Here is an 11,061-nt window from a genome sequence, read left to right as displayed (position 1 = left end):
TTGTCTTTTAAACTGATGTATTTAGAGATGCAATTATATGGCTTCTAGATTTGCTTTTAATTTCAGTGGTTCCTGGAAGAAAACTGGGGCAATTTTATACATGATAGGAGTTTAGCCATGGATTGTTCCTAGAGTAGATGTGTGGTAGATTCATGTGGTCTAATATATTGCCTCTTCATCTTTTGTAGCTGTCTGAAAATCTACATATGAATGCTTTAAAATTCTTCTTTGGGGCAGCCCAGTGGCTCAGCCCAGGGTATGATCCTGGAGACCAGGGATCAAGTCCCAGGTCAGGCTCCCTGCATGGAGCCTGCTTCTCCCTCTGCCTGTGTCTTTGCTCTCTCTGTGTGTCTCTCATGAATAAATAAATAAAATCTTTAAAAAATAAAATAAAATTCTTCTTTGAATAACAAATATTAGAACTTATTTTCTACTTACTGCAACATTTATTTTTTCTCCAGGGTACCATAATTTTTTTTTATTTTGGAACAATTAGCTCACAATTTTCAGAACATTATGTTGAGGTCTCTCTCTCTCTCTCTCTCTTTTTTTAAAGATTTATTTTTATTTATTTATGATAGACATACTGAGAGAGAGAGAGGCAGAGACACAGGCAGAGGGAGAAGCAGGCTCCATGCTGGGAGCCAGACACGGGACTTGATCCCAGGACCCCAGGATCGGGCCCTAGGCCAAAGGCAGGCGCAAAACTGAGCCACCCGGGGATCCCTCTTTTTTTTTTTTTTTAAGATTTTATTTATTTATTCATGAGAGACACAGAGAGGCAGAGGAGAAGCAGGCTCCCTGTGGAGAGCCCAATGTGGGACTCAATTCCAGGACCCAAGGACCATGGCCTGAGCCAAAGGCAGATGCTCAACCACTGAGCCACCCAGACATCCCGAGGTCTCTTTATATTTTTTTTAATTTTTTTAAAATTTATTTATGACAGTCACAGAGAGAGAGTGAGAGAGGCAGAGACACAGGCAGAGGGAGAAGCAGGCTCCATGAACCGGGAGCCCGACGTGGGATTCGATCCCGGGCCCAGGATCACGCCCCGGGCCAAAGACAGGCGCCAAACCACTGCGCCACCCAGGGATCCCGCCGAGGTCTCTTTATATTACTATATTTCTATCATTTTTTTGAAGCTAGATTAAAAAATTGTAATGCCGTTAGTGTTCAGAGACAAGTCAAAGGAATGGGACCAGTCACGTGAGTAGAACTGGAAACCGGAGAACACAAGGCCTAAGGAAATGGGTTGCCATCTCCCAGTTCTAACTTTTTTTGACATCTGTGTTCTGGTGTCATCAAATATAGACTGTTTTCAAAAATACATCCTTAAAGACAGCAACCTTTTTGAACTTGGCCACAGTAACTTCTTGCAAGACGTATCTTGAAGACAAGGGAAACAAAAGCAAAAATGAACTACTGGGATTTCATCAAGGTAAAAAGCTTCTGCACAGCAAAGGAAACAATCAACAAAACTAAAAGACAATCTTCAAGGACGCTTGGGTGGCTCAGTGATTTGAGCATCTGCCTTTGGCTCAGGATGTGATCCCAGGGTCCGGGGTCCGTGGTCTGGGTATCGAGTCCTGCGTTGGGCTACCTGAAAAAAGCCTGCTTCTCCCCCTGCCTGTGTCTCTGCCTCTCTCTGTGTCTCTCATGAATAAATAAAGTCTTTAAAAAAAAAAAAGTCAATCAGAGAAGGACAATCATCATATGGCTTCACTTATTTGCAGAATATAAGAAATAGTAAAAGGAACTATAAGGGAAAGGAGGGAAACTGAGTGGGGAAAAATTAGAGAGGAGGACAAATCATGAGAGACTCCTAACTTTGGGAAACAAAGGGTTGCAAAAGGGAAGGGGGGTAAGGGATGGGGTGATTGGCTGACAGGCATTAAGGAGGGCCTTGATGAGATGAGCACTGGGTGTTATACTATATGTTGGCAAATTAAAATTTTTAAAAAAGGAAAAAAATTTAAAAATAAAAATACATCTTAGGGGCCCCTGTGTGCCTCAGTCAGTTAAGCATCTGCCTTCCACTCAGGTCATGATCCCAGGATCCTGGGTTCAAGCCCCACATAGGGCACCCTGCTCAGCAGGGAGTCTGCTTCTCCCTCTGCCTGCAACTCTCCCTGCTTGTGTTCTCTCTCTTCCTCTCTGTCTCTGTCAAATAAATAAATAAAAATTTAAAAAATGCATCCTTAATTTTTATAAAAAAACAAATTTCCAATTAAAAGCCAAAGCACTCAAACAAAATATGTCTATTGTTTGGGTAAGACTTCCTGACCTCTGCTTCCAGACCTCAGGAATGGATGGAGCAGTGGTTTATTAAGAGAGCACTGCCTCTTATAAGATTTTAATTTTTTCCATATTAAAGAGCACCCTTGGGATAACCGGGTGGCTCAGTGGTTGAGCATCTGCCTTTGACTCAGGGCATGATCCCAGAGTTCTGGGATCAAGTCTCATGTCAGGCTTCCCACATGGAGCCTGCTTCTCCCTCTGCCTATGTCTCTGTCTCTGTGTCTCAAATAAATAAATAAATAAATAAATAAATAAATAAATAAATAACCTTTTAAAAAAAAGGGCATCCTCTTGCTGGAGGGGAGGTTGGTGAGGGGATGGGGTAACTGGGTGATGGGCATTAAGGAGGACATTTGATAGAATGAGCACTGTATATTATATGCAACTGATGAATCACTAAATTCTACCTCTGAAACTAATAATACAGTATATATTAATTAAATTTTATTTACAATAAATAAAAATAAAGAGCATCCTTTATTATTATTAGAGCGGTATAGAGTATTAGAGCAGTTATAACTAGCAGCATATGAAAAATTTCCAGAAATATGACCACAATGTTGAAATCCACCATTTTTAAGATTAATATATCTCTAGCAAAGACAAGGCAAAAGTATAACCATATGGAATTTCTTGGCAATCACAAATTTACCTTTTAATCTGTGGAGATTATACAATTGACTACTTGCTAAATAAATAGGCAATTAGTAAATGGAAAAAAGAATTAATATTTATGGATTTAGAAAATATACAAATGCTAAGGTAAAATTAGTAATTTATAGATGTTTCTGTGTAGATATAGTATTGTATTTGAAAATATGGGGGGAAAAGTGCTTTGAGAAAATGCGTATAAATGTACAGAACCACAGGGTGTCTGAGTAGCGCAGTAGGTTAAGCATCTGTCTTCAGCTCGGGTCATGATCTCAAGGTCCTGGGACTGAGCCCCATGTTGGGTTCCCTGCTCCGTGGAAAGTCTGATGCTCCCTCTCCCTCTGCCCTTCCTCCTGCTTGTGCTCTCTCTCTCTCTCTCTTGTGCTCTCTCAAATAAACAAAATCTTTAAAAAAAAAAAAAAGGACAGATCTACAGAATTAAATAAATATGAAATAAATATTTCAAGAAAGTAATTTAAGACGAGGTCTAAAGAAATGCACAGGGAAACAACTATCTTGCATAAAATGCTTCAATATTTAAATAATTTGACTGGAGAGTCTGGGTGGCTCAGTCGATTAAGTGTCTGACTCTTGATCTCAGCTAGTCTTGATCTCAGTCTTGAGTTCAAACCCTACACTGGGCTCTACACTGGGTGTGAAGCCTACCTTAAATAAGCAAATAATTTTATCAGTTAAATAGAATTCTGTAAAAACAATGTAATTTGTAAGTAAGTGCAACACCATCAAATATCCTGTACTGGTAACAGGAGAAAGAGGAAGAGGAGAGGAAGGGAGGGGAGAGAGGAAGGAAAGAAAGCTCAGAGAACACTAAGCAGGATCAATGCCCAAAAAATCTAAATGCCAGCGTATTATTTTCAGTTTACAGAAAATCAAAGATAAAGAAAAAAGTCCTGAAAGAAAAAATACCTTACCTATAGAGGAATATAGGTAGGAATTAAATTTCCCTTTTCAGAAATCATGAATCTGAGTAAAAGAGAAAACAACAAAATTTTGGTCAGTGTTTTCAAACAAGAAAATATTTGAATCCTGGATCAGCTGTGGTCATGGATCTGGGTGCCCTTCAGAACAGCAGTTACCCATAGAAAAATAAAGACCATTCTCTTTCTATGGAGGCACAATTAGGGATTAAATTTGGGATTAAGTTTTCCTTCCTGGCACAGTGACAGGAAAATACCTGCTCCACAGGTCTTCTGGCTTGGAACAGATTAAGTTTTCAATGCTCAATGACTGAATGGGGTGACAAATTCAGAAATCTTAACAGATCTGGGGCAAATGCAGAGGTTCCAAGGCTATCAAAACATTTCTGTCTGGTTACATGTCAGAGTGGCATTAAGACATCAACACACTTTAATTCCTGGTTATTCCTCCTCACTAAACCTGGCAATCTCTCTGAGAGAGAGAGATTTCTAATTCATTAAACGGGGGATATAGGGATGCCTGGATGGCTCAGCGGTTGAGCATCTGCCTTGGGCCCAGAGCATGATCCTGGGTTCCCAGGATTGAATCCCACATCGGGCGCCTTGCACGGAGGCTGCTTCTCTCTCTGCCTATGTCTCTGCTTCTCTTTCGGTGTCTCTTGCAAATAAATAAATAAACTCTTTAAAAAATAAGTGGGGGATATAGTTTATTTCACACTGATCACAGAAATTTCTCAGAGATGAAATTACTGGTGCAATAAAATACATCCTATTCCCCACAGCCCATAATAAGGGATATGGAGGATTACACTGATCACAGAGAGTTTTCACAGACATACTGTTATAGCCAATCAGCACAACATGCCACCACGGATGTTTTATTTTTGATTTTTTTTAAATTTTATTATTTATTCATGAGAATACACAGAGAGGAGACAGAGAGAGAGGCAGAGGGAGAAGCAGGCTTCATGCAGGGAGCCCGATGTGGGACTCAATCCGGGGTCTCCAGGGTCACACCCTGGGATGAAGGCAGGCATCAAACCGCTGAGTCACCCAGGCCGCCCCACCACAGATGTTTTAAAAGTCATATGTAGTAGGTGCCATCAAATAGCAGGTGTCTAAGCAGAAACCCCAAGAGTTAAACACACTCATACCAACTGTATAAGCAGGACAGAGGGCTGTGAGGGTGTGTGTGCTCACTTAGGGAGAGGACTTCAGAGCTGTGACAGAGAAGGTGCACAGGAGATGCCAAGCAACCCTGGGACAGGAAGGCTGGGGTGACTCTGTCTCACCATGTTCACTCTATGTGAACTGTCAGAAAATACCACTACATATATCTCTGTGTTCAGTTTCAACAATGGGGGTAGAGAGAAAAGAAATGTCTGTCTACATTGTATTTCTTACGAGTTTTCTAAAGAAACATTCTACTTCTCTAAGAATCTGTCTAAAATGAAGGTCCACTCACCAAATACCTTTTCTTGCTGGGACAGCAGCTACTATGGTCTCAGTCTGAGCACAAGTGCAGAGCACAAGCCTTATGCACAAGATAAAGGCTAGGGGCAATATGACCTCAACTCCTTGCTGGCAAGTGATTATAATTTCATTTGTAAGTTTATTGAGTATCTGTATGGGGAGTGGCAATTGTCTCAGGAAAAACAAATGTGAAATATGAAAATTACTTAAAGCTAGTAGGAGCAATTTGTAGTGATTAACCAATTAAAGAGAGACAGAGACAGAGAAGCAGGTAAAAGAAAACACATCCCAGATGCCTGGAAGAAACCAGGTAAAAGTGACAGGGAAGACAAGGACACTGAGGTCTAGAACTGAGCGAGGGAACCTGAGAACAAGGCTGGGCTTTGTTTCTTGCCAACCTGAGGTATTTTGCTTCCAAAATGTGATTATTTTTCAATTCTGCTAACTTTGCACTGTTGCAGCCTGAAAGGGAAAAGAAAGAATTGATTAGAAACAAATAGAATGTCAGAAACGAACTGGAGAAAGTGGATAAACTTTTACTCACTGCTTCAACAGACACAGGTGAAGCATCACACAGTATTTTTGGTGTGTGAGAGGTGCCACAAGAAAAACTTTTGAAGAACCTACCTCTATAGAAACAATTGTTATAGATAAGAAAGATAGACGATAACAAAATATTGAATATAAAATGAATAGCACATTGCAAAGAGAGAGTGAGAGAGATGGTTCGAGGAAAGAGCAGGGAATGAAGGAGGAAGCAATATAAACTGGGTAGTAATGGAGAACCTCACTAACAAGATTATCACAGGCAGTATTTGGGGGAAAAAAAGCTGAAGGACTAAGCCATGCATATATTGCATTGCATTTTATATTATCCAAACACAGGAACCAGCCAGCGTCATGTCTCAGACAAAGCCAAGTGCTAGTAGTGCACATGGAACTAAATGTGGGGCAGAGTCCAAGGAGGAGGTCAGAGAAAAACATAGGAGAAAGGACTGTAAGGCTGTCTAGGTTTCTGTAAGAATTTTGAATTTCCTCTAAATAAAATGGGAGCCATTACAAGGTTTGACCAAAGTATGGACATTATCTGATTTGTCTTTTCACAGGTTCATGTTGACTGGTGGGTAGAAATTACCCTTCAAAGAAGGTTAGGGAGAGGGAGAACCACCAGACAACCAACGAGGAAAGCCAAGTATATGGAGATGGTGGCTCTGCCCAAGCCAGTCATAGGGACAATGATGGAAAGCATTCACATTTCTGATACATTCTGAAGACAGAACCAGTAGGATGTTCTGTAGGACTGGATGTGGGGAGTGAAAACAAGTGAATCAAAGATGGTTCCTGGGTTTGTGGGCTCTCCAACCAGAAGGATGAAGCTGGCATGAACTGAGGTTGGGAAGGCTGGCCAGAACAGGTCACATGTCCGTGAATATCACACAACAGAGAAATACTACTCAATGTAGATACATTTTACCACTGATTAAAATGATAGTAATTGTGGGATCCCTGGGTGGCGCAGCGGTTTGGCGCCTGCCTTTGGCCCAGGGCGCAATCCTGGAGACCTGGGATCGAGTCCCATATGGGGCTCCCGGTGCATGGAGCCTGCTTCTCCCTCTGCCTATGTCTCTGCCTCTCTCTCTCTCTCTCTCTCTCTCTCTCTCTCTCTCTGTGACTATCATAAATAAATAAATAAAAATTTTAAAAAAAGAAAGAAAAAAATCATAGTAATTGTAAACTTTCCCATTTACATGTAATATTGTATTACGAACATCTTATGTTACAATTGGAAGTATTTTTTTTTTAAGATTTTATTTATTTATTCACGAGAGACACACAGAGAGAGGAAGAGACACAGGCAGAGGGAGAAGCAGGCTCCATGCAGGGAGCCTGAAGTGGGACTCAATCCTGGGTCTCCAGGATCACGCCCTGGGCTGAAGGTGGCGCTAAACCGCTGAGCCACAAGGGCTGCCCTACACTATTGGAAGTATTATGAATATGTTATTTTATTATTTTCTAAATAGTAAGGCATAGTGTTAACATTCTGTCTGCAGCTTCACCCCTTTTTTACCTTCTCCCTGCACAGAAATTTTCAGCCTCAGAGATCTACTCACCTTCCTGAAATATTCTATATATCTGTAATTTCGTGCATTTCCAGATCTGCTTATCTTTGCTCATGGACACTCAGTGAACAAAGGACACCCTGTGTGAAGCTCTGTGGCTGTAGCATGGGCAGAACAGAAACAAAGCCTTTGCTCAAATGTATCTTGCACACTGCAGAAAGAGGCAAGTATGACCAAACTGACGCCTGCCCTCCGTTCTTCACTCAGGCATCTCACCTATCCTCCAAGGTTATCTCTGAGAACCCTTTCCTATTAACTCAACAGCTTTCCTAACCCTTGCTCATGTTCAAAGTTCTCATAACATCCCAATCTCTAACATTTATGTGGATGCCATATATGTGGCATCATATTAGGATTATTTTGGTCTTTGGCCAGTAAATCGGCATCCCCGTTGCCACAGAACTCCCACTAGACGTTCATGATGTAATAAGGAAGACAGCAAATTCCCTGCGATTCCTCCCACTGAAAAGTTACTCTATTTCACCTTATCTTGAAACTGGAGGACTTGTTGATTAAAAGAATTAGTGGGTGTGATTTTTTTTTTTAATCTCTGAGAACAAGGTACAAAGAGTTTACAGCTTGTCTGTAAGCTTCCTGATACACCCTGGACTTCCATGTAAGAAACCATGTGTATGTAAGTGCTCTAGTTCAGAGTTCCTGCTGAATCCACTTTCCATCCATCTATAAGGCAGCACAGGAATGTGAGTGAGGTCATCCCAGACCCCCTAAACCAACCCACCCACCACCCGATCTCCAGATGATTTCCCCTGATACGCTGAAGAGTAGAATTACCCAAGTGAAACCCATTCAGTTTTCAGAACCCAAAATTGAATTAATGCCTTACTTGCTATTTGAAACCACTTAAGTTTGGTGTTCATGTTTTTACACAATAGATACCTGCAAAAGTATTTAATTCTTTTTACCCACTCGATTATTAACTTCTTCCAAAGATGAGTGGAAGCCTCATTTATAAGTTCTTTCACATACTCACTTTTCCCTCTGAGGATGTCATGGTCCAAAGAACTTACAAAAAATGAAGAACTTATCTAAAAGGTGATAAGATAATTCAAGAGAAAATAAAAATTCTAACTTGGAGAAATTAAGAAGTTTGAACTCTTCTGACTCTTTTCAATGCCGCCTTAGACCTCATGCTTGAATACGTTCAATATTCTGTCTCTGAGTGACTGGAGACCAGCCTGAGGGCCAGGTAAAAGAATCCTGGAGGACAACTCTCCTTCCCACCCAGGCAGGCAGAACTTATTCTCAAGAGCAAACTACTGGACAGGTCACCTAGTAGTTCAGCGACCATGGTCACCTGGAGCTGAAAGTAGACAGCTGCCCTATGGCCCCTGAACCAGAGCCTGTCTTTCGAGGGATGTGTCTATGTTCATTCAGGGAAGTCAAACGCTGCCTTTATATGGAAGATAGGGGTGTGAAAGAAACCCTGCTTGCTGGGATGCCTGGGTGACTCAGGGGTTAAGCACCTGCCTCCATCCTGGGGCCTGATCCTGGAGTTCCAGGATTGGGGCCCGCGTCGGGCTCCCTACATGGAGCCTGCTTCTCGCTCTGCCTGTGTCTCTGCCTCTCTGTGTGTGTCTCTCATGAATAAATAAAGTCTTAAAAAAAAAAAAAAAAAGAAAGAAAAGAAAAATCCCTGCTTGGGCATCAGGCATCCTGTACTTTGGCTTCAGGTCTGACGTAACTTGTATAATGTTGGGGAAGCCCCTTCCCCATTCTCCCACATGAAGGTAGACCTCGGGATGCCTGGGTGGCTCCAACGTTGAGTGTACCTCAATATAACAATAGAGTTATATTGTACCTCAATATAAAAACAATAGAGTATACCAATTTTAAATATACAATTTATTGAGTTTTGACAAACGTTTGCACTTGTGTAGCTACCACCATATATTTGGTGTCAAATCCAAAAAGATCATTACCAACACCAATGGCAAGGAGATTAACCACACATTTTCTTCTAGGAAATTTATGGTTTCAGGTCTTACATTCAAATCTTTCACTCATTTTGACTTAATCTTCGCTTATAAGACTGGGTTCCACATTCTTTTGCATGTGATTGCCCAGTTTTGCCAACATAATTTATTGAAGAGACTATCCTTTCTAAATTGTATATTCCTGGCTCCTTTGTCTAAATTGACAAACCCATATATACACAAGTTTATTTCTGGCAGCTATATTCTGTTCCACTGATCTTTGTGCATTTCTATACCAAAGATGAGATTTAAAAGCTTGCTTAAGGGTTGCCTGGGTGGCTCAATGGTTGAGCGACTGCCTTGGGCTCAGGTTGTGATCCCAGGGTCTTGGGTTCAAGTCCCACATCAGTCTCCCCACGGGGAGTCTGCTTCTTCCTCTGCCTATGTCTCTGCCTCTCTCCATGTGTCACTCATGAATAAATAAAATCTTAAAAAAAATAAAAGTTTGGGCAGCCCCAGTGGCGCAGCGGTTTGGCGCCACCTTCAGCCTGGGGTGTGTTCCTGGAGAACCGGGATCAGGTCCCACATTGGGCTCCCTGCATGGAGCCTGCTTCTCCCTCTGCCTGTGTCTCTGCCTCTGTGTGTGTGTGTGTGTGTGTGTGTCTATGAATAAATAAAATATTTTTTAAAAAAACAGGTTAATTCCAAACCCTCATATTCTTGAAGTATGATATTATATTTATAAAACACTATATATCCTATATTTATCAGATTAATTTCATGCAATATTCTGGGACTCCTGAGTGGCTCAGTGGGTGAACCTCTGCCTTCGGTCGTGATCCCGGGATCTGGGATTGAGTCCCACATTGGGCTCTCTGCAGGGAGCCTGCTTCTCCCTCTCCCTGTGTCTCTGCCTCTCTCTCTCTCAGTCTGTATCGCTCATGAATAAATAAATAAATCAGTTATCATTAAAACACAATGATTTGAACGCTTTCCAAGTAGCTAAATAGGTTACCAACTAATTGACTTTTACACTCTATAATACTAAGGTCATTTCTGACTCAGTCATACCTGCATAATTTTATGATGAAATATCAATATAAAGTCATTCTTTTCCCTGATGACAGTTAATAGATGCTGTTAAGCAATGAAGCCACAGCAAATAAAGCTGTTTACTTACCCACACTGACACTACCATGTCACACACAGGGAGAACCTTCATAAAGAAGTGACTCCTGGGACACCTGGGTGGCTTGGCGGTTGAACGTCTGCCTTCAGCTCAGGGCAAGATCTTGAAGTCCCAGGATCGAGTCCCACATTGGGCTCCCTGCATGGAGTCTGCTTCTCCCTCTGCCTATGTCTCTGCCTCTCCCTCTCTCTCTGTCTCTGATGAATAAATAAATAAAATATAAAAAAAAGAGTGACCTCTCGCTCCATGACTTGCTCCATGTCTTTCTCAATTACTTAATTTCTTTGCATGCCTATTCTTCTATTCCTTTTCTATTGTTCCTATAACAAATTACTACAAACTTAGAGGCTTAAAACAGTGCATATGTATTGCAGAGTTTCTGTAGAAAATACATAATAGGATCTTGGTTTGGGGCCCATTCTGAAAATCTTTTATTGTTTTTTTGCCATTCAGAGTGA

This window comes from Nyctereutes procyonoides, unplaced genomic scaffold (genome assembly GCF_905146905.1).
Source record: "Nyctereutes procyonoides isolate TBG_1078 unplaced genomic scaffold, NYPRO_anot_genome, whole genome shotgun sequence".
NCBI classification, from domain to species: domain Eukaryota; kingdom Metazoa; phylum Chordata; class Mammalia; order Carnivora; family Canidae; genus Nyctereutes; species Nyctereutes procyonoides.
This window is presented reverse-complemented; position numbering follows the sequence as displayed.